Consider the following 21,970-nt stretch of genomic DNA (forward strand, 5'->3'; position numbering starts at 1 on the left):
AACCAAAGGCTTTGTGTTAATTTTACGGTTATCTTACATTTGCTGAAACAACTTGTATTACTGTTGAATAGCTGCATTGGTAAAGACTCTGACGAGGGTATGTGTGGAATTTTGATGTGGGGTTTAGGTTTAAAGCAATCAAATGGATATGAAGCTGTTATTTGAACATAACCTTTTACAGAGTTGTCTGTTTTATTAATTCTGCCTCTTGTTTGTCGTTGTTTTGACTTCGATTGTTTGTTTGAGTTTCCATAGCAACAATCTGCTGCTCTTTTCACTGTAATAGAAGAGATAATAATTTACAAAGAACTACTAATCCATATATAAAGGAACCTGTGTTCAGAGAAACTCCATGTTAAGCAGATGTTTGAAAGGGGTTTTGACCTTTTAAATTATGGCACCAGAAATTAATTTCACACTTCTATGATTGAAGCAAATGCTTCTGGGAATTATATAAGGCCACAACTCTACCAATTAGTTTTTACTTGTAATTATTTGAAAGGATAATTCCATCTTATTTAGCACTGTGGCAGGGGAGAAGGCAATGTCCTGATTGAGCATCGTGTTGGCTGTGTGCTTGTGAACTTGGTGTTCCTAAGAGATAAATATATTAAATCTTGTTGTACTGAGGTTTCTCCTCAATAACTACTCCACAAGCAGGCGTCAGGCAACACAACACTTTATGAAGTCTTTCCACTCCACACTCCGAATGTAGACTGCCCACTCTGGCGAGATCCCAACAGCTCACCCCACACTCGAGGACACATGACCCATTTCCTTAAAGGGGCTATGTCCCAACATACGTAACAAAATATTTCTTGCAGCTTATCAGATAATAAAGTGAACCTTTAGAGCTATACATATGAGTAAATCTTTTCTCCACATATTTTTGCCTTTCCCCCCATTCTGTTCCCCAGACCTACGGTCAGTAATCATACTTCCCATAGAGATTTAGAAGGGAGAATATTGTAGTGGTATATCACATGACCAAAAGACCATGCTGCAGCTAGTGATAGTCAAGGATGATGTGATGAGAATGAGTTCCTCCTGTCTGGGATTCTGCTCATGGTTCTTACTGTTCCTTTGCTCTCTTTGTTTAAGAAGGGCTGCAGGGAACTACAGGCCGTTGAGCCTCACATCTGTAGTGAGTAAATTGTTCGAAGGTATTCTGAGAGACAGGACCTACAGGCATTTAGAGATGCAAGGACTGATTAGGGACAGTCACATGGTTTTTGTGAGTGGAAAATCATGTCTCACAAGTTTGAATGAGTTTCTTGAAGGGGTATCCAAGAAGGTTGATGAGGGCAGTGCAGTTGATGTTGTCTACATGGACTTTAGCAAGGCCTTTGACAAGATACCGCATGGTAGGTTGCTGCATAAGGTTAAATCTCACGGGATCCAGGGTGAGTAGTCAATTCAATACAAAATTGGCTTGATGACAGAAGACAGAGGATGGTTATAGAGGGTTATTTTTCAAACTGGAGGCCTCTGACCAGCAGTGTGCCTCAGGGATCGCTGCTGGGTCCACTGTTATTTGTAATTTATATTAATTATTTGGATGAGAATTTAGGAGGCATGATTAGTAAGTTTGCAGGTTATCTAGGATTGCAACCGGATCTTGATCAATTGGGCCAGTGGACTGACAAATGGCAGATGGAGTTGAATTTAGATAAATGCGAGGTGATGCATTTTGGTAGATTGAACCAGGGCAGGACTTACTCAGTTAATGGTAGGGCACTGGGGAGAGTTAGAGTCATAGATGTCATAGAGATATACAGCATGGAAACAGGCCCTTTGGCCCAACTTGTCCATGCCGCCCTTTTGTTTTAAAACCCCTAAGCTAATCCCAATTGCCCGCATTTGGCCCATATCCCTCTATACCCATCATACCCATGTAGCTATCTAAATGCTTTTTAAAAGACAAAATTGTACCCGCCACTACTACTACCTCTGGCAGCTCGTTCCAGACACTCACCACCCTCCGTGTGAAAAAATTGCCCCTCTGGACCCTTTTTTATCTCTCCCCTCTCACCTTAAACCTATGCCCTCTAGTTTTAGACTCCCGTACCTTTGGGAAAAGATATTGACTATCTAGCTGATCTGTGCCCCTCATTATTTTATAGACCTCTATAAGATCACCCCTCAGCCTCCTACGCTCCAGAGAAAAAAATCCCAGTCTATCCAGCCTCTCCTTATAACTCAATCCATCAAATCCTGGTAGCATCCTAGTAAATCTTTTCTGCACTCTTTCTAGTTTAGTAATATCCTTTCTATAATAGGGTGACCAGAATTGCACATAGTATTCCAAGTATGGCCTTACCAATGTCTTGTACAACTTCAACAAGACATTCCAACTCCTGTATTCAATGTTCTGACCGATGAAACCAAGCATGCTGAATGCCTTCTTCACCACTCTGTCCACCTGTGACTCCACTTTCAAGGAGCTATGAACATGTACCCCTAGATCTCTTTGTTCTGTAACTCTCCCCAACGCCCTACCATTAACTGAGTAAGTCCTGCCCTGGTTCAACCTACCAAAACGCATCATCTCGCATTTGTTTAAATTAAACTCCATCTGCCATTCGTCAGCCCACTGGCCCAACTGATCAAGAACCTGTTGCAATTGGAGATAACTTTCTTCACTGTCCACTATGCCACCAATCTTGGTGTCATCTGCAAACTCACTAACCATGCCTCCTATATTCTCATTCAAATCATTAATATAAATGACAAATAACAGTGGACCCAGCACTGAACCCTGAGGCACACCGTTGATCACAGGCCTATAGAAGCCAATTTTGTATCCATTTAGATACCTTACCCTGGATCCCGTGAGATTTAACCTTATGCAACAACCTACCATGCAATACCTTGTCAAAGGCCTTGCTAAAGTCCATGTGGACAACATCAACTGCACTGCCCTCATCTACCTTCTTGGTTACCCCTTCAAAAAACTCAATCAAATTTGTGAGATATGATTTTCCACTCACAAAGCCATGCTGACTGTCCCTAATCAGCCCTTGCATCTCTAAATGCTTGTAGATCCTGTCATAGGTAGCGACAGAAGCAGATACAATTTTGTCTTTTAAAAAGCATTTAGACAGTTACATGGGTAAGATGGCTATAGAGGGATATGGGCCAAGTGTGGGCAATTGGGACAAGCTTAGTGGTTATAAAAAAGGGCGGCATGGACAAGTTGGGCCAAATGGCCTGTTTCCATGCTGTAAACCTCTATGATATATGACCTCTATGATCTCTGCCAAGGTCAAGCCAGCCAACTCCATTCCCATACAAGAAATAGCTGGCCTCCTTAGTGTGGGAGGAAAATTGCCTCTCGCCTACTGAAACAATCCTGGCAATTTCAAATGGGATCACAAAGGGGAATATTGAGCTTTTATGTCTAACACAGGGAGATTCCCAGCCTCTTTGGGCTAAATCTGAATGCAGTTTATTAACCTATTGCACAACACTAATCTGTCAACTGAGATTAATTATATTCTGGTTCTCATTGACAACTAGATTGATTATAATTTTTAGAACATGGCTACTTCTGGTTTTTTTAATTCATTCATAGAACATGAGCGTCGCTGGCTGGCCAGCATTTATTGCCCATCCCTAGTTGCCCAAGGACAGTTGAGAATTAACCACATTGCAGTGTGCTACATTGTATGTAGACCAGACCAGTTAAGGACAGCAGATTTCCTTCCCTAAAAGACATTAGTGAACCAGATGGGTTTTTCCCGACAATTGAAAATGATTTCATGGTCATCAGTAGATTCTTAATTCCAATTTTTTTCAATTGAAATCAAATTCCACCAGCTGCCATGGTGGGATTTGAACCCGGGTCCCCAGAACATAAACAGAGTTTCCAGATTAATGGTCTAGCAATAATACCACTAGGCCATCACCTCCTCTATATAATTTTTCATGTATCTGAGATTATAAAATCTTTTAATTCTAGAATCAGGAATGCATTAAACTTCAGTGGAAATATTTATTTTAAACCACAACGTTAAATTTTACCAGAATTTATGGCCTCTGAGAGTTGTAACCTTTACACTATTTTTGATTTTAAAAAAGAATCAAGTATTAAAATCACATGAAAATCAGGTAAATAAACAACAGTATTGAGATTTTAAGGAAACTAATTTTCCTTGTGCATCAGGTATAATCTCCTTGGCTTCTTAGGACTTCTTAGACTTCTTTAGGGGTGGCATGGTGGCACAGTGGTTAGCACTGCTGCCTCACAGTGCCAGAGACCCGGATTCAATTCCAGCCTCGGATCACTGTCTGTCTGCAGTTTGCACGTTCTCCCCATGTCTGCATGGGTTTCCTCCGGGTGCTCTGGTTTCCTCCCACAGTCCAAAGACGTGTGAGTTAGGTTGATTGGCCATGCTAAATTGACCCTAGTGTTAGGGGGATTAGCAGGGTAAATATGTGGGGTTACAGGGATAGGGCCTGGGTGGGATTGTGGTTGGTGCAGACTCGATGGGCCAAATGGCCTCCTTCTGCACTGTAGGGATTCTATGATTCTTTTGCAGCATTTTTTATGAATCATTCTTCGGTAAGGATTTCCTCTGAGTTCCTGCGCAGTTTTTAATTAGATGGCGCATATATTCTGCTGTGCACTTTTATATGGAAAAAGGCTGAGTAGAACAGAAACAGTTCAGTGCATGGTAAGATACTATTTGTCAGAACATGGGGTTGGACCTGTGCTGGGAATTGGGCTGAGTCTCATTGCCATAGGCCAAGAAAGGTGTTCACAACTTTGTGATACTGACACTGGAACACAAGAGGCCAGTTCAGGCACTATGTTCACGATATATGGTTACAGTTTAGGTAGAATGTTTCACCCTCATACACTTCCCTTATAGCTTTATCATAATGCCACTGGAAAGAGCTTGAACATTACATTTTGTATTGTGATTGGGCACACAGCTATTCTGGCAAGATTCCCAAGGCCCACACTCTGACAGTAAAGTGCTTTCCTTTGATAGATCGTCGTCTAGCATATTTCAAAATCACTTATCATTAAAGTAATTGAGGTTACAAATTATTTTTTTGATGGCAAGATATGCAAATTTCTGTGGCTCGCTGGGATAATTCACTTAACACAAGCAGCCCAGTTTTGGTACAAATTGAAGTGAGTATGAAATGACATTGCTGGCAATCAAAACCCATGCTAAGGTATGCTTCAGTTTATTTGTCTTCTCGTATTAAGGTCTTTGCATTTGGGCATCGCATTTTCTGTGGAAGAAAAGCCATCTTTTGAAATTAGGTAACAAGCCGCAATGTGACAAAAAATTGCAGCTTTCTACATCGCATCTACAAGAGTTAAACACTTTTACATCCCAACTACTAAATCCGTACTGGAAATAGAGAAAGGAGAAAAAGAAACTGAGACCAAAAAAATAAGGAGTGAACAGTGAAGAGATGATCAGGGTGCATTGGTAGTGGTGACTAAATCAGAAAGTACCGGAACATTCTACATGGTGGTTGCTCTGACTGACCTGCCTTCCAGGAACTGGCTCTCAAATCTTTTGGCCCTTTAATTAATGGCTTTGATTTTACACCACCTTAGAAGCTCTAACTGTAGACTGTTAAGTTATGCATGGTCAATTTTATTCCAAGGAATTGTGTGAGGGGGAACCTGAGCTGATAATGAACTGAATGATCCTGTTTCCAGTCATGAAGCCTTCCAGTAAAGCAATGTGATGTTATCACATTGCGCGCAGGGGTGGTTGAGGTTGGGGGAGTGCAGGTATTGGGGTACAAAAAATGGTTCCAGCTACAATGAATAGCCACATTGTAAAATAGATTGAAAAGAATGATCCAAACAATCCCTTCTTCATATTGAATATTGGGCAATTTGCATAGGCATCTTATAGAATTATCTGAATTTCATACAAGTGATATCCATTGAGTTTTATTATTCCCCAGCTATCAAATACAGCAAAGTAGTCAATTTAGTATGACAAAAAAAATAATGAATTCTGTCTTTTCCAGAGAGAGACTACTGTAATTGTAAAAGCCCACACATGATAAACCTGTCAGTGTGATGAATGAAAATGCTTTTACTGTAATTTACGAATGAATTATTCTTTACTTTGGCTTCCAGCTGAAACCGGTTTTGGTGTAGTAGGTTTGGGTTAAACCATATTTCATTCCGTCTGTGGATTCTGCCAGAATTAGTAAATGTGCAGTAACCCCTTACTGTTAACTGTAATCCAGGCTGTTAGAGACTGATACGCTAATGCTACGATAACTGATTCTACACACTGCTGGAGTGCATCACATACCATTCAGTATGGCCACACAGTGGGATAATGAATCAATGCATAAGGAATAAGGTTGTAATGGCATTGAGCCATGGTATGCTTAATTGCACTCAACTGCAAGACCAATTTATTAAAATAATTTTGGGCACTGCTGCCAGCAACTATGGAAGTCCCTTAAAGCATAATAATTTTGCTTTAAGCGTTTGACATACAGAGGCCATTTGCAAAAATGGCTGCTGAAAATCAGTAAGAAGTCCCACAACACCAGGTTAAAGTCCAGCAGGTTTATTTGGAATCACGAGCTTTCGGAGCGCTGCCCCTTCATCAGGTGAATGGTCTTCACTCCTCTCACCTGAGGAAGGGGCAGCGCTCCAAAAGCACGTGATTCCAAATAAACCTGCTGGACTTTAACCTGGTGTTGTGAGACTGCTTACTGTGCCCATAACAATCCAACGCCGGCGTCTCCGCATCATGGCTGAAAATCAATAAGGTGAAGGGGCACAACAGGCTCTGGTGCGAGGAAAGTAATGGACAAATGTTTGGTTTTTATGCATCTTGCATCTTCAGCAATTCTTATATCCCCCTGCTGTATTACAGGGAGGATCCCAATGTAAGTAGCACTCATGGCCTTAATGGGTTTTGTACAAAATTTGTGCAAAGCATGCTAGACATTTTCACTCTGCTTTATAATGCAATGGATGTGTTAGGCCTTGAACCTTACACCAAGAAGCACTGTTGCCTGCCATCACATTATTGTATCCCTCCATTTGTTTTTCCTCCTCACAGACTTTTAGTTCATGCATTGATTGATCCTTTGCTTAAATGATCAGTACCCAGTTTTTAACCAAAGCAGCTTATGATGAGGTTAATGGAGATGCATGAGTTTTATCTATATTGACCAAAAACCCTGATTTTCTCTCTGTGGGGAAATATCTCTTTCTTTACCTTCTCGCTAAGGTCAGGATTGCACCAAGCAGCCCCCTGCAGTGATGCAGTGTCCTTGCAGAATAATGAGTCACATAGTAACACTGCTTGCCACCACACTGCTCCAGTTAAAAAATGTAATTGCCTATACCTCTTGTTTGCTGATCAGAGCATCATTTCCACACTGTGGCTCACCTGATCCAAGCCTTGTAGCTGATCCTACAGACACTCAGATTAATTGCTATTATGGAAGGAAAGTAGGGGCACAATCTTACCTGCCATTCATGCCATGCTCCTGCTGCTGTGAGGTCAGAGAATTTGGGGACCAGCCAAATCTCTGTTCACGGCAGCGGGATGGGAAAATCCCGCCGGTGTGAACGGTGATAAGATTCCAGCCTGTAATTTTTTTGAAAAATTCAACTTTGGAGTAAAACCCCTGATATTAAGAAGTACTCAGCTGTAACACACATTAGCAGCCAAACTGAGAGTAACCTTTGAAGGATAAGGGGCAGGATTTTACAGCCACGCTTGTCCCAAAACCATAAAATGGCACCTGAGGTCAATGGATCTTTCCATGGTCTACCCCCCCACCGTTCCCCAATTCCCGGGGTGGGCAGGACAGTAAAATTCCGGCCAAGATCTCGGAAATGTTCCAGCGCAGGAAGGCATTCGGCCCTGATTTACACCAACTCTCCGAGTAAACATTTAATTTAGTGCAATTCTCCCACCTCCTCCCCATAATACTGCACATTCTTCCTTTACAGATAACAGTTGAATTACCTTTTGAATGCTTTGATTGAATCTGCCTCCACCACACTCTCAGGCAGGGCATTCTAACCTCTCACTGCGTGAAAAATGTTTTTTCTCATATCGCTTTTGCTGCTTTCACCAGCTACATTAAATCTGCGCCTTCTCGTTCTCGAGCCTTTCATGAGTGGAGATAATTTCTCCCCATCTACTCTGGCCAGACCCCTCATGAGTTTGACTATCCCGATCAAATCTCCTCCCAGCCTTGTTTTCTCCGAGGAAAGCAGTCCAACCTTCTCCAGTCTATCTTCATAACTGATGTTCCTCATCCCTGGAACCATTCTCGTAATTAGTTGCTACGGCGTTTGAGCGAAGATCTTGGCGAATATTCAGTGCAGCACAGACCTGCTGCTCCCATCAGTACCAGTCCTATCCATTAAGTGAGGTATTAAACCAGGATCCTGTGCTCTTTGCCGGTTCATATGAGCACTATTCAACACAGTGGAGAATTCTCCTGGTCTCCTCCCACCATTACTCGGAAAGACACCAAATAAAATTGGGTTGACTGGTCATTGCTATTTGTCAAATCAAAAAGTTAGGAACAATTAAAAGTGTGGAGGCTCTTCCCTTTGATTGTGAATTGTTGTTGGTGATTTAAAAATGTTCATTTATTTTCTTACTTTTCCTTTCTGTCTTTCTTTTGCTCATCTCTCTTAATTCATTCTTTATTTTCTGTACCCAATTTGACAATGAATTCGTCCGGTTTGGGAGACACATTGTTTTCCCCTTTATCCTCTAACATTCCAGATCCCCTGTTGTCCTCACATGTCCAGCAGGAAAATAAAACCTCACAAGAAACTCTAACAGGGCATGTCATGAGATAGAGTCATACAGCACAGAAACAGGCCTTTTGGCCCACCGTGTCTATGCCAACCATCAAATACCAAACCACACCTTTTACCAGCACTTGGTGATTTATGTGTTCATCCAGATGCTTCTTCAATGTTGCAAGAGTACCTGCCTCCACCACCCTCTCAGGCAGCGCATTCCATATTTCCACCACCCTCTGGGTATAAAAACCTTTCCTCAGATTCCCTCTAAACTACTTACTCCTCATCTTAAACCTATGTCTTTCTGGTCTGAGACACCTTTGCCATGGGGAGATCCTATCTATGCCTCTCATAATTTTGTATACCTCTATCAGATCCCCCTTCAGCCTCCTCTGCCCCGGGGAAAACAAACCCAGACGATCCAGTCTCTCCTCAAAGCTGAAACCTTCCAACCCAGACAACATCCTGATGAATCTTCTCTGCACCCTCTCCAATGCAATCATGTCCTTCCAAGAGGATGGCAACAAGAACTACACACAATACTCCATCTATGACCTAACCAATGTTTTACAAAGTTGTACCAAGACCCCCCTGCTCCTATATTCTTTGCCACAGCTAATGAAGGCAAGCATTCTGTATGCTTCTTAACCACCCTATTTGCCATTTTCAGGGATCTATGGAGTTGTATACCAAGATCCCTTTGATCCTCAATATTTCCTAGGGACCTACCATTCATTGTGCATATCCTACCCTTAGCCGACCTTCAAAATGTATCACCTCACACTTATCATAATTAAATTCCATCTGTGATTGCTCTGCCCAACTAACCAGCTGATCAATAACAGTCTGTAGCCTAAGATTATTCTCCTCACAAAAAATAACACTACCAATTGTCATGTCATCTGCAAACTTACTAATGATACCTTCTACATTCACATTCAAGCCATAATAAACAGCATGGGTCCCAGCACCGTTCCCTGTGGTACACCACTGGTCACAGGCAAGATGTCCTCTCCAGTAAAATCTGGGCTATTTTGTTAGCTTCAATCATCTCCACAAATGCAACACAAGCAGCAAATGTTGTTTCCTTCTTACTTCACAGTGTTTGAAATATAATGGCACCTTCATATGATAACCCAGTAAGTACACATCAATACCCTTGTTGTTGGACAGAATGTTATTGCCGTTCACGTCAGTGAGATTTTTCCATCCTGCTGTAGTGGTTGGAGGTTTGGCTGGGTGCCAAATTCTCTGACTTTGCTACAGTGGGAGCATGGCATGAACAGCCGGTAAAATCGCGCCCGTTGTGTGGTACAGTTCACTCAAGGAATCTGAGTCGCTGTGGCAACAGACACTTTAACATGCACGTTGTCATCTGGAGCTATGGATAGTGATGAAGAAGCGCCAACATTCTTTCCATCGCATGGCTGACCAGGAACCTGTCCCACTCCCACCGTTTGCAATGCGGCGTGTGTTGGAAGGATTTACAGATTGCCTGTCCTGGAGTGGAACGTGAACCCACAGCTTCTGGCTCAGAGGTAGGAACACCACTGACTGTGCCACAATACCTCCTCTAGAAAAACATTTTACCATAATGTAAATGATTTACACTTATTAAAATTTGAGTAACAATATACTTGTGATTTGATTGAGAACCTGATTATAAAAGTGGTTGAAAGTCAACCATGAATTGAATGCAATGAATTAGCATTCCATCATTGCTGCTCCTTCAGCATCTAGACCTTTCACTCCGGAACTACCTCTCTAAGCCTCTCTACCTTTCTAATTTTTTTCTTCTTATAAGACCCTCATTAAAGCTTACATCATTGACTTAATGCTTTCTCCTTTAGCTTAGCTTAGATGAAATATTTTTGTGGAATCCAAAATGTTTTAGTACGTGACCTTGCATCTACAACACTTATTAGTGTCCCTTCTCCAAGATTGGTTTGCTTTGAGACAGTCAGCACCAGTGTGGTCTGAACTCACGGTGACCAGCCTATAAATTACCTGCTTGGTCCAAGGGTGCTGGGGGGATGGGAGGCACACACACTCACTCCTTTACCCTCACTCCTCCAAATTGCCACCTTTCCTGGTCCCCAAGCCCAATTACCAGGCCTGATGCACATCCCTTTGATTTCCCTCTCCTCCTGCTTGAACCCCGATATTCTTTGGATCCCTGAACCCTTCATATTGGTGCCTGATTCTCATACAGTCCAATTCCTGGCTCTCCAGCCTCGCATTGCAGCCTTCTGTTCCCCTTCCTCATGGTCTATGCTCTCCCCAAAAAACCCCTGCTGCCACCTCTTCCCCAGCCCAATTCATGGCCCCACATTCCCTGGACACTCCAGTCCATGACCCAGCAATTCCCCACCAGATTCCAGGGCCCAAACTCCGAGCTAATTCCTTGTCCCACTTATACATGGGCCACCGCGACACTCTCCAGCCAACGGCTGATATCCCTGTTGCCCCCACAAAATTTCACCCATTGTCATTCGGTTGAGACATTCAAAAAGACTGCTCTCTCAGAGGAGCATAAAAGATTCCATGGTACTACTTTCCAGAACAAGAGAATTCTCCCTGTGTCTTAAAGGATATTTATCCATCACTCAACAGGCATCAAGGCTGCATTCCACTGAGTGTGACATCAAGGAGACCTAGCAAAACTGGAACCAATGGGTATCGGTGGCAAACTGTCCACTGGTTGGAGTCATACCTGGTACATAGGAAAATGGTTGTGGTTGTGGAGGGTCAGTCATCTCAGCTCTAGGACATCTCTGCAGGAATCCCTCAGGGTAGTGTTGTAGGCCTAACCATCTTCATTAATGACATTCCCTCTGTCATAAGGTCAGAAGTGGGGATATTTGCTGATGATTGTTCAATGTTCAGCACCATTCGCGACTCCTCAGATACTGAAGCAGTCCACATTCAAATGCAACAAAATCTGGACAATATCCAGCCTTGGGCTGACAAGTAGCAAGTAACATTCGCACCACACATTGCCAGGCAATGATCATCACCAATAATAGACGCACTAACCATTGCCCCTTGACATTTGAAGGAGGGAAAGTGTTAATGAATTTTGTACCTAGAATATATCACAAATATAACCCTTCCTCATGGCTGATCTCCCCAGGCTTATACTGCTCCTGGAATCAATATAAATTGTTTATTCATGTTTTCCTTACTTGTTCATGTCTTTCATTCTTTAACTTTCATTTTCATAAAGATGGACAGTCAAATGTGAATGTTATTTTGCAGACGTTGCAAGTCTTACCTGTTTCTGCAGGCTTGTGTGTTAGTTAAACAAAGGAAACAGCTGCAGATGGTAAAGTGCGATAACGGCCATTTGAAAGGAAGACGCCCGCTGGGACAGCCGCATCCGCACCAATTACTTCAAGGGAAAAGCTGCCGACGCCGCTGGAAGGGCTGTGAAACCAAAGACTGATTCGTGACCAGAGGCTACCAGATGCACTGTGATTCGTGACCAGACCAGTGCTTGCGTCGTAACTGGTACTGGGAACCATAATGTATAAATATCCACACTTCGTTGTATTCGGAGAGAAGCCTGGAGACCGCTGTTAGGAAACCTGCTTCTCCCAAAAGCTTTTGTAATAAAACCACTGTACTTTGACTCACTAACAGTCTCAGGGGTATATTTTTACCTACAACAACATTCAATGGTGTTTCCATCACTGAATCCCCCACTGTCCACATCCTTGGGGTTGCCATTGGCCAGAAACTCAATTGGACTCACCACATAAACACAGTGGCTGCAACAGCAGGTTGGAGGCTGCGGGGAATAACTCACCTCCTGACTCCCCAAAGCCTATCCACCATCCACAAGGCACAAATCAGGAGTGGAATACTCCCCTCATGAAGCTTGACACCTTCCAGGAGAAAGCAGCCCGCTTGATTGGCACCACATCCACAAACATCCACTCCCTCCACCACTGATGCTCAGTAGCAGCAGTGTGTACTATCTACAAGATGCACTGTAGCAATTCACCAAAGATCCTTAGACAACACCTTCCAAACCCACAAGCACTTCCATCTAGAAGGTCAAGGGCAGCAGATACATGGGAACACCTCCACCTGCAAGTTCCGCTCCAAGCCACTCACCATCCTGATTTGGAAATATATCGCTGTTCCTTCACAGTCGCTGGGTCAAAATCCTGGAATTCCCTTGTGATTGGCATTGTGGGTCAACTCACAGCACATGGACTGCAGCGATTCAAGAAGACAGCTCACCAACACCTTCTCAAGGGCAGCTAGGGATGGGCAATAAATGCTGGCCAGCCAGCGACGCCCATGTCCCACGAATGATTTTTTAAAAATCACAAAAAACAAACATTAGGGGAGCTTTCTGTGCACAAATTGGCTGCAAATATTATCTTGAAGCCCTCCTTAAAGTGATTCTTGAGTAATATAAAACCAGGAAATGCTGGAAATACTCAGCAAGTTAGACAATATCTGTGGAGTAATATGGTATCTCTGCATTGATCTCTGACCAAGCAAATCCGTACCTGAGTTTTTACACATACACACAGTGCATTGCTGACTGGTATTCATAATCTTCATTAGATTTGAACATGAGCCAATGAGTCAGGTCATATTATATCTCAAACAGTTCAAATGGAATTGAAAAAGTCCTCAGAATGTCCAGCTAAACACTTGCAAATGTTTATTAAATAGGTTTTGCACCAGTTACTTGTGCTGCTGCTGTGAAACTGAAGCAATATGGAAGTAACTCCTTCAGCTGCTCTCCTATCGTTATCACAAGTGTATCAAGCTGAGTTGACCCACAACATGTACCTCACATTCTGTAATTTGGCGAAAAAAGTTGCTTTACATCAACGCAAACTCCCTCTGACTAGTTAATCTATGAATGTTGTTGGAATGCAGCAACAATAACTTAGACAAGTGAAGGCAAGTTCTTGGATCATGACATCCAGTTGTAGACAATGCAATGCAACTAAGCTGTCTTCTGGGGTGCCACTGATATGTACACTGACTTTTACATGACAATACAAGTAAGTGTTGGGAGGGTTAAGGGATATTCGTGATTTTGAATTACCTCCACGTCCTCCAGGGTAAACCAATATTATACTTACACATTTATTACATCAATGGTTCATATTCCTGATCTCTCCCGTGGCGAATTTTGAAATTATTTGAACTCTATAACAATCACATTTTATTAGATTCACGGTGCATATTTTTGGTAGTTGCAAGGCCTCGCTGAGAATAGGGTGGTCCTAACTGCAGGCATTTCTACAAGTACCACTGGAGCCTCTCTGTGGTACACAATTTAGTACACAACCTCCAAGCTTTAAGAACTTTTCATTCTTCAATGTCTGAGAGCACTGGAGCGCACCGATGTTGAGATTGTGAAACTGTTTGGAGGCAGGCTAAATCATCCCCCACTCGTCAAAAGTGTTTCAACTTAAAGCCTGAGAATCAATAACTCTTTCACTTTAAATGAGCCACACACCGGTGATTCCTTACAAAAGTCGCACTGAATGAAATCAAGCAAAAAGATTCCAAACATGTCTCTGTGTAAGTACTGAGTATCTGGTAAAGCTTCACGCAAAAACAAAACTACTGCTTTAACTTAAATCAGTGAGGATTCATGTTTATAAGCTGGAAATGGAAAATAAATTGGCTGAAGGAGTCTGAATCAGGATAGGTGTTAGAGAATTGATGTGAAGGCAGAGACACTACTGGGACCACTCTGTTTCTGATTTTAAATCAGTGGCTTGGAATGAAAAACTCAATGTAAACTGGTTATATCCACAGGCAATCGCAAATGAATAGGGACACAGTAGAATCTGAGATAGCAATAATGAATTAGGCAAAATGGCCAGAGCGTTTCCACTCCTAATGACAGGCTAATGAGTGTAGAAGCAGTAAACATTGACCAAGCTGAGATTTGGAAGCACTACAGTAGAATTGCACAGAAGAGAAGGTGATCATTTGGCCCATCGTGACATGCTGGCTCTTTGAAAGAGCAATTAGCCCCATACCCCTGCTCTTTTTCCATAACTTGTACAGTTTTCTCTTTTCAAGTATTCCTCTCAATTTGGGCCTCTCAAGCATTCCTGATTTTAATTACTCCACTGTTGGTGGCTGTGCCTTCAGCTATCTAGACCCTGAACTCTGGAATTCCCTTCCAACTTCCTCCTTGAAAACACTCCTTAAAGCCAATGTTCTTCTTCAACCAAGGTTTTGGTTATCTGACCTCATATTTCCTATATGGCTTGGTGCCGTATTTTGTTTTCTAATGTTCCTGTGAAGCACCTTGGGGTGTTTTATTGCTTAAAGGTACTATGTAAATCCAAGTTGATGTTGTTTTGAGCATTACTACTGGTTGAGTCTGCATCCACTGCTTTTCAGGTCATGGCAATTCATTTAGGGGAAGGCAAGGCATGGTGGCAATGCCACTGAGCTATTAATCCAGAGATCCAGACTATGCTTTGTGACATGGGTTCAAATCCCACCATGACAGTTAATAGAATTTAAATTCAACTAGTAAGCCTGGAATTAAAAGCCAGTCAGTAATGGGCAGATCATGAAACTATTATTGAATGTTGTAAAACCCATTTGCTTCACTAATGTCCTATATAGAATCCCTACAGTACAGAAGGAGGCCATTCAGCCCATTGAGCCTGTACCAACAACAATCCCATCCAGGACCTATCCCCGTAACCCCACATATTTACCTGCTAATCCCCTTGACACTAAGGGACAATTTTAGCATGGCCAATCAATCTGACCAACACGCCTTTGGAGTGTGGGAGGAAACCAGAGCACCTGAAGGAAACCCATGCAGACACAGGGAGAATGTGCAAACTCAACACAGACAGTCACCCAAGGCCGGAATTGAACCCGGGTCCTTGGCGCTGTGAGGCAGCAATGCTAACCATTATGCTATCGTGTCACCCTTTAGGGAGCGAAATCTGCCAACTTTACCTGGTCTGGCCTACATGTGACTACAGACGCACAGCAATGTTAATTTTTAACTGCCCTCTGAAATGTCCTAGTAAGCCATTGAGTTCAAGGACAGTTAGGGATGGGTAACAAATGTTGGGTTTCCCAGTGACACCCACATCTCAAGAGTGAATTTTAAAAAAACTACAGAAAACAAATTCTCCTCATCTGACCCTGTTTGCTTTGTCATTTGCCTCAGCTTTATGCAGTCTGGTTACAGACACCCATGCTAGTGAAAATAATTTCTCCCTCAGCACCCTGTCAAAACCCTTCAATAGTACTTGAAATTTTGTACGGACAAGTGTAAATTCCTGTATACAGAAAGAGAAAATGCATGATAAAAGTACTCCATAAATGTCACAATCTAGACTTTATTGTTGCACAAAAGTAATCAAGAAGGCGGATAGAATGCTGGATAACATAGCAAAATGGTAGAGTGCAAGTCAGCAGAAATCATCTTTATTTTGTAAATAGTTTGAACACTGTATCAAGTTCTGGTCACTCAAGTGCAGAGACACAATTTAAATCCTGGTGACAGTGGAGAACACAAAGCCACATGATTGATCTTTAGATTCAGATGATTGAGTTACAAACAAGCATATGAACAAGGAACTGGAGTAGGCCATTCAGCCCCTTGAACTTGCTCCGCCATTTAATAAGATCATAGCTGACCTGATATTAACCTTAAATCTGCATCCCACCCACCCCTGATAATCTATCATTCCCTTACTCACTAATCGGGCGGCACGGTGGCACAGTGGTTAGCACTGCCGCCTCACAGCACCAGGGTCCCGGCTTCGATTCCCGGCTTGGGTTACTGTCTGTGAGGAATCTACACATTCTCCCCGTGTCTGTGTGGGTTTCCTCTGGGTGCTCCAGTTTGCTCCCGCAATCTGAAAGACGTGCTGGTTAGGTGCATTGTCCATGCTAAATTCTCCCTCAATGCACCCGAACAGACGCTGGAGTGTGGTGACTGGGGGATTTTCACAGTGACTTCATTGCAGTGTTAATGTAAGCCTACTTGTGACACTAATAGATAAACTTTTAAAAAAATAAACCTTGAGCTTAAAAATATTCAAAGACGCTGCTTCCCCTGTCTTTTCAGGAAGAGAGTTCTCTGAGTGAGAAAAAGATTGGAGAAACATTCGATATAGCCTTGAAAGAAAACCAGAGGAGAAGTGATCGAATAGAACTTCAGAAGATGTAACCAGGGAAGGACAGAAAAATCTGAAACATTAAACTGTGAGAATAGACAAGAATATATAAGGCTATAAATTTGTCCTGGATAGCAATGCAAAAACTGGCAATGAAGACTTCAATGGAAAAGAAATTCAGGCAGCCTGTAGAGTAAGCTGCCAAGGTGCTATCATTAAAACCCATGTTGTACTATAAATCAGGTAGCTATTTAATGGCAGCATTCTGTCCCATTTTTGTGGTCTATTTTCTCCTGAGGAAGCAGATTCATTCTGGGGTACGGTTCCAATTGTGGTGAAACAAACAAGTACAAAACTGAGATCAGGTCTGGGATCTCCCAACTTTGTCAGGTCTAGTTGCCAACTGGCTGATGAACATGACTAAATTTTCCGGGGAGCTACTGCTCAGTTATATCACAGGGAAGCTTCAGGGTGTCATTCTATATTAATGACTCAGGTTTCAGTGCGGTAGAAATAGTCTCGTTTGTGTTTGGAATTCCCGACCACAGCCAAAATAAAAACTCCACCAGACTCATTCGCTGAGTACATTACCCAATCTTGAACTGAACTGCATCAGACCTGCTGAGGTTTTCCAGCATTTTCTGTTTTTGTTTCAGATTCCAGCAACTGCACTATTTTGCTTTTATCTTTTTGCATCAGACCAGGATTAGGTTCAATGTGTTGAGTTGGCAAATCTTAACTCCAGTGGCTGGCTAGTAATAGGGCTACTGAAATTGGTGCTGGGTCAGGAAGTAAATATCAGACAGGAATCTTGCTCTTAGTAAGCATTCTCCAAGGCGGCCTTCACAACACATGACAGCGCAGAGTCGCTGAGCAGAGACTGATAGCCAGGTTCCGCACACATGAGGACGGCCTCAACCGGGATCTTGGGTTCATGTCACACCATCTGTAACCCCCACAACTTGCCTGGACTTGCAAAGTCTCACTGGCTGCCCTGTCTGGAGACAATACACATCTTTTTAACCTGTGCTAATGCTCTCTCTACACACATTGTCTGTACCTTTAAGACTTGATTAGCTATAAAGACTCGCATTCCAATCATTATTCATAATTCTGTAAATTGAGTTTGCGTCTTTATATGCCCTGTTTGTGAACAGAACTCCCACTCACCTGATGAAGGAGCAGCGCTCCGAAAGCTAGAGGCATTTGCTACCAAATAAACCTGTTGGACTTTAACCTGGTGTTGTTAGACTCCTTACTGGACTTTCTGCTCCCCAGACCTAGAATACTGATGCCACAATGCCGCCCCATTACCTTCCGCGGGAGTTCACCTCCGTTATCCTGATGGCAGTTTACATCCCACCCCATGCGGATGTGAAGATCACGCTGGATGAAATATACACCACTACGAAACATCCCGAGGCCTTGTTCATCATAGCCGGGGACTTCAATCAGGCCAAGCTCAAGGCCAAGTTACCACCAACACATCTCCTGCTCCACCAGAGGCCCAAACATCCTAGACCACTACTACACAAATATCAAACATGCCTACCACTCTATCGCCCACCCACACTTTGGCAAATCAGACCACAAGGCTGTGCTCCTGCTCCCGGCTTACAAGCAAAAACTGAAGCAGGAGAATCCATCAAAGAAAGTCGTGCAATGTTGGTCTGAGGAATCGGATGATCTCCTACGGGGCTTCTTGGAGTCAGTGGACTGGTCAATATTTAAAAACTCTGCGACCAGCCTGAACGAGTACGCCACTACAGTAACTGACTTCATTAGTAAGTGTGTAGAAGACTGTGTACCAGAGAAGCAAATCCGTGTGTTCCCCAACCGGAAACCATGGATGAACAGGGATATCCACTGCTTGCTGAAGTCCAGGTCTGAGGCGTTCAAGTCAGGCAACACTGACCTATACAAGAAAGCCAGATACGATCTAAGGACATCCATCAAAAATGCCAAAAGACAGTACCGGATCAAACTAGAGTCCCAGGCTAGCCACACCGACCCCCGCGACTATGGCAAGGTCTGCAAGACATAACAGGCTACAAGATGAAGGCATGTAAGATTGCCGGCTCCAATGCACCCCTCCCTGCCGAGCTCAATGCATTCTACGCCCGTTTTGAGCAAGAGGTCAGCGAGAGCATGCCCTCCACCCTGGAAGCCCTGGATGAACCTGTATCTGAGGTCACCATTGCAGATGCCAGAGCAACTTTCTTGAAAGTCATCCCACAGAAAGCAACTGGCCCGGATGGGGTACCTGGACGTGCACTCAGATCCTGTGTGGATCAGCTGGCAGGGGTATTCACAGTCATCTTCAATGTCTCTTAACAACAATCTGAGGTCCCTATCTGCTTTAAGAAGACAACCATCATCCCAGTACCTAAGAAAAACCAAGCAGCGTGCCTTAATGACTATCAACCGGTGGTTCTGACATCCATCATTATAAGGTGCTTCGAAAGGTTAGTCATGGCACAAATCAATTCCAGCCTCCCGGACTATCCGAATCCACTACAGTTTGCCTACCGCCGCAACAGATCCACAGCAGAGGCCATTTTCCTGGCCCTGCGCTCAACCCTGGAACACCTAGATAACAAGGACACCTATGTCAGACTCCTATTTATTGACTACAGCTCAGCCTTCAACACTATTATTCCCACGAAACTCATCTCCAAACTCTGTGGCCTGGGCCTTGGCACCTCCCTCTGTGACTGGATCCTGAACATCCTAACTTATAGACCACAATCAGTAAGGATAGGCAACAACACCTCCTCCGGAATCATCCTCGACACTGGTGCTCCACAAGGCTGTGTTCTCAGCCCCCTACTATACTTCTTATACACCTATGACTGTGCGGCCAAATTCCCCTCCAATTCAATTTTCAAGTTTGCTGACGACACTACCTAATGGGTCGGATCTCAAACAATGACAAGACAGAGTACAGGAATGAGATAGAGAATCTGGTGAACTGGTGCGGCAACAATAATCTCTCCCCCAATGTCAACAAAACGAAGGAGATTGTCATCGACTTCAGAAAGCGTAAAGGAGAACCTGTCCCAGTCTACATTAACAGGGACGAAGTAGAAAAGGTCGAGAGCTTCAAGTTTTTAGGTGTCCAGATCACCAACAACTTGTCCTGGTCCCCCCATGCCGACACTAAAGTTAAGAAAGCCCACCAACGCCTCTACTTTCTCAGAAGACTAAGGAACTTTGGCATGTCAGCTGCAATGCTCACCAGCTTTTACAGATGCACCTTAGAAAGCATTCTTTCTGGTTGTATCACAGCTTGATATGGCTCCTGCTCTGCCCAAGACCACAAGGAACTACAAAGGGTCGTGAATGTAGCCCAATCCATCACGCAAACCAGCCTCCCATCCATTGACTCTGTCTACACTTCCCGCTGCCTCGGCAAAGCAGCCAGCATAATTAAGGACACCACGAACCCCGGACATTCTCTCTTCCACCTTCTTCCTTCGGGAAAAAGATACAAAAGTCTGAGGTCACGTACCAACCGACACAAGAACAGCTTCTTCCCTGCTGCTGTCAGACTTTTGAATGGACCTACCTTGCATTAAGTTGATCTTTCTCTGCACCCTAACTATGACCGTAACACTACATTCTGCACTCTCTCATTCCCTTCTCTATGAACGGTATGTTTTGTCCATATAGCGTGCAAGAAACAATACTTTTCACTATGTTAATACATGTGACAATAATAAATCAAATCAGATCAAATCAAATCAAAAGTTCAAGTCAGTATCTGCAAGGAGAGAAAAGAGCTGACGTTTCGAGTCCAGACGACCCTTTGTCAAAGGTGGCTGGCAGGTAGGGCTTCTTGTGGAGTGAGGGAGGGGCTGGGGGAGGAGGGAAAGGCGGGGGGGGGGGGAAACGGCATTGGATCAATGGGGCAACCACAAAGATCTTTTAAAAGAAGCAAAAACTTACCTTTTCTGAATGGTAGTCGTCGTCCCTTTAGGGCTGTTTAGGCTGCTCAATATCTGGAAGAATCTGGACCATCGTGTCTAAGGTTGGTCCTTCTCAGAATCTTACAAATTTAAGTTGTCACCGTCTGCAACCCAGAAAAGAAGGGCTCTTTTTGTCCCCTTGGATGAAGGTTCACAAATTACACAAGAGTGTGGGAATCACTTGGTAGCGATCAGGGATGGGAATCCTGGCTATGGTAATCCTCCTATCCTAACCCAGCATGACTGGGGCCAAATGTAGAAGCCCTACTAGCTGGGATCAATTAGTTTAGCACAGATCAGTGTTTGAACCTGGTGTCTACTGATCCCTGTCTCTTACCCATTGACGCAGCAGATGCCTTTTTAGCAACAATTTATTACAAGTGATAACCTCACTTGAGAGAGGGGGGAAGTCTCAACATCTCAGTGACGTGTGCATCCTGAGTCAAAGGAATGTTACCTATCGCACTCTCAGCGCAAAACTGACTTCCTATTTCACAAGTCACAAATCCAAGTCGCCAGTTACTAAAACAGCAAAGTATTTTCTTTCAGTTTGTTCAAGATTTTCCCTCAAGTGATTCAGGAATTCTAATCAATTGTAAAGGCAAAAGAACCAGAAGTTGCCAGGGCCAGCCCAGTTTACACTGATCAAAGCACAGGAGCCAGACACTATAAATCAAAAACAAACAATTGAATAAGTCAGTAAAATAATACCTACTTTCATTCCAGATCCTCACTTTCGTTTGTATGGGAGATATGATTTAGCTTCCATGATAGGCAAAGAGCTACAGAATTTAAACTATTTTCTATTCCGGATTAAGCAGCACAGTTCTTGTGTAAATCTTTGGGGGGAATGAATAACGTAGCTGCTCTCACAAAGGCACACGTTCAGACAAGATTTGATTGTTAAATGTTGACGCAATGTTGTGCTGAAATATTTCAGTCTTCCATGGCGCCCTGGCATAAATATTTTGTACATTCCAAAGTAGAAAACAGCCAGGCAAATGCAACCACAACAGAGGTTCTGAGGTCAGGGTGCAGTAAATTGATGGGAGAAACAGAAGTGTTATGAAAATGTCCTTGTA

The 21,970-nt window shown here is 43.2% G+C and overlaps 1 protein-coding gene across 7 annotated transcripts in view; it reads right to left on the reverse strand.

Annotated features, from left to right (window-relative positions):
- The window catches only part of vwa5b2 (von Willebrand factor A domain containing 5B2), a 142,971-nt gene extending 121,212 nt beyond the window's left edge, over positions 1-21,759 (reverse strand). For 2 of the 7 annotated variants that reach the window (XM_078206596.1, XM_078206574.1), the window contains exons 1-2: positions 21,604-21,737; positions 20,869-20,992 (exon numbers count right to left, since the gene is read on the reverse strand). The gene's annotated coding sequence lies outside the window, so the exon portion shown is untranslated. Of the gene's footprint in view, positions 1-20,868; positions 21,236-21,603 lie in introns of those variants that run through there. The other 5 variants (XM_078206559.1, XM_078206554.1, XM_078206591.1 and 2 more) reach the window with 4 other exon arrangements.
- Between the last annotated feature and the right edge of the window lie 211 nt (positions 21,760-21,970).

The sequence above is a fragment of the Mustelus asterias genome, chromosome 3 (genome assembly GCF_964213995.1).
Source record: "Mustelus asterias chromosome 3, sMusAst1.hap1.1, whole genome shotgun sequence".
Taxonomy (NCBI): domain Eukaryota; kingdom Metazoa; phylum Chordata; class Chondrichthyes; order Carcharhiniformes; family Triakidae; genus Mustelus; species Mustelus asterias.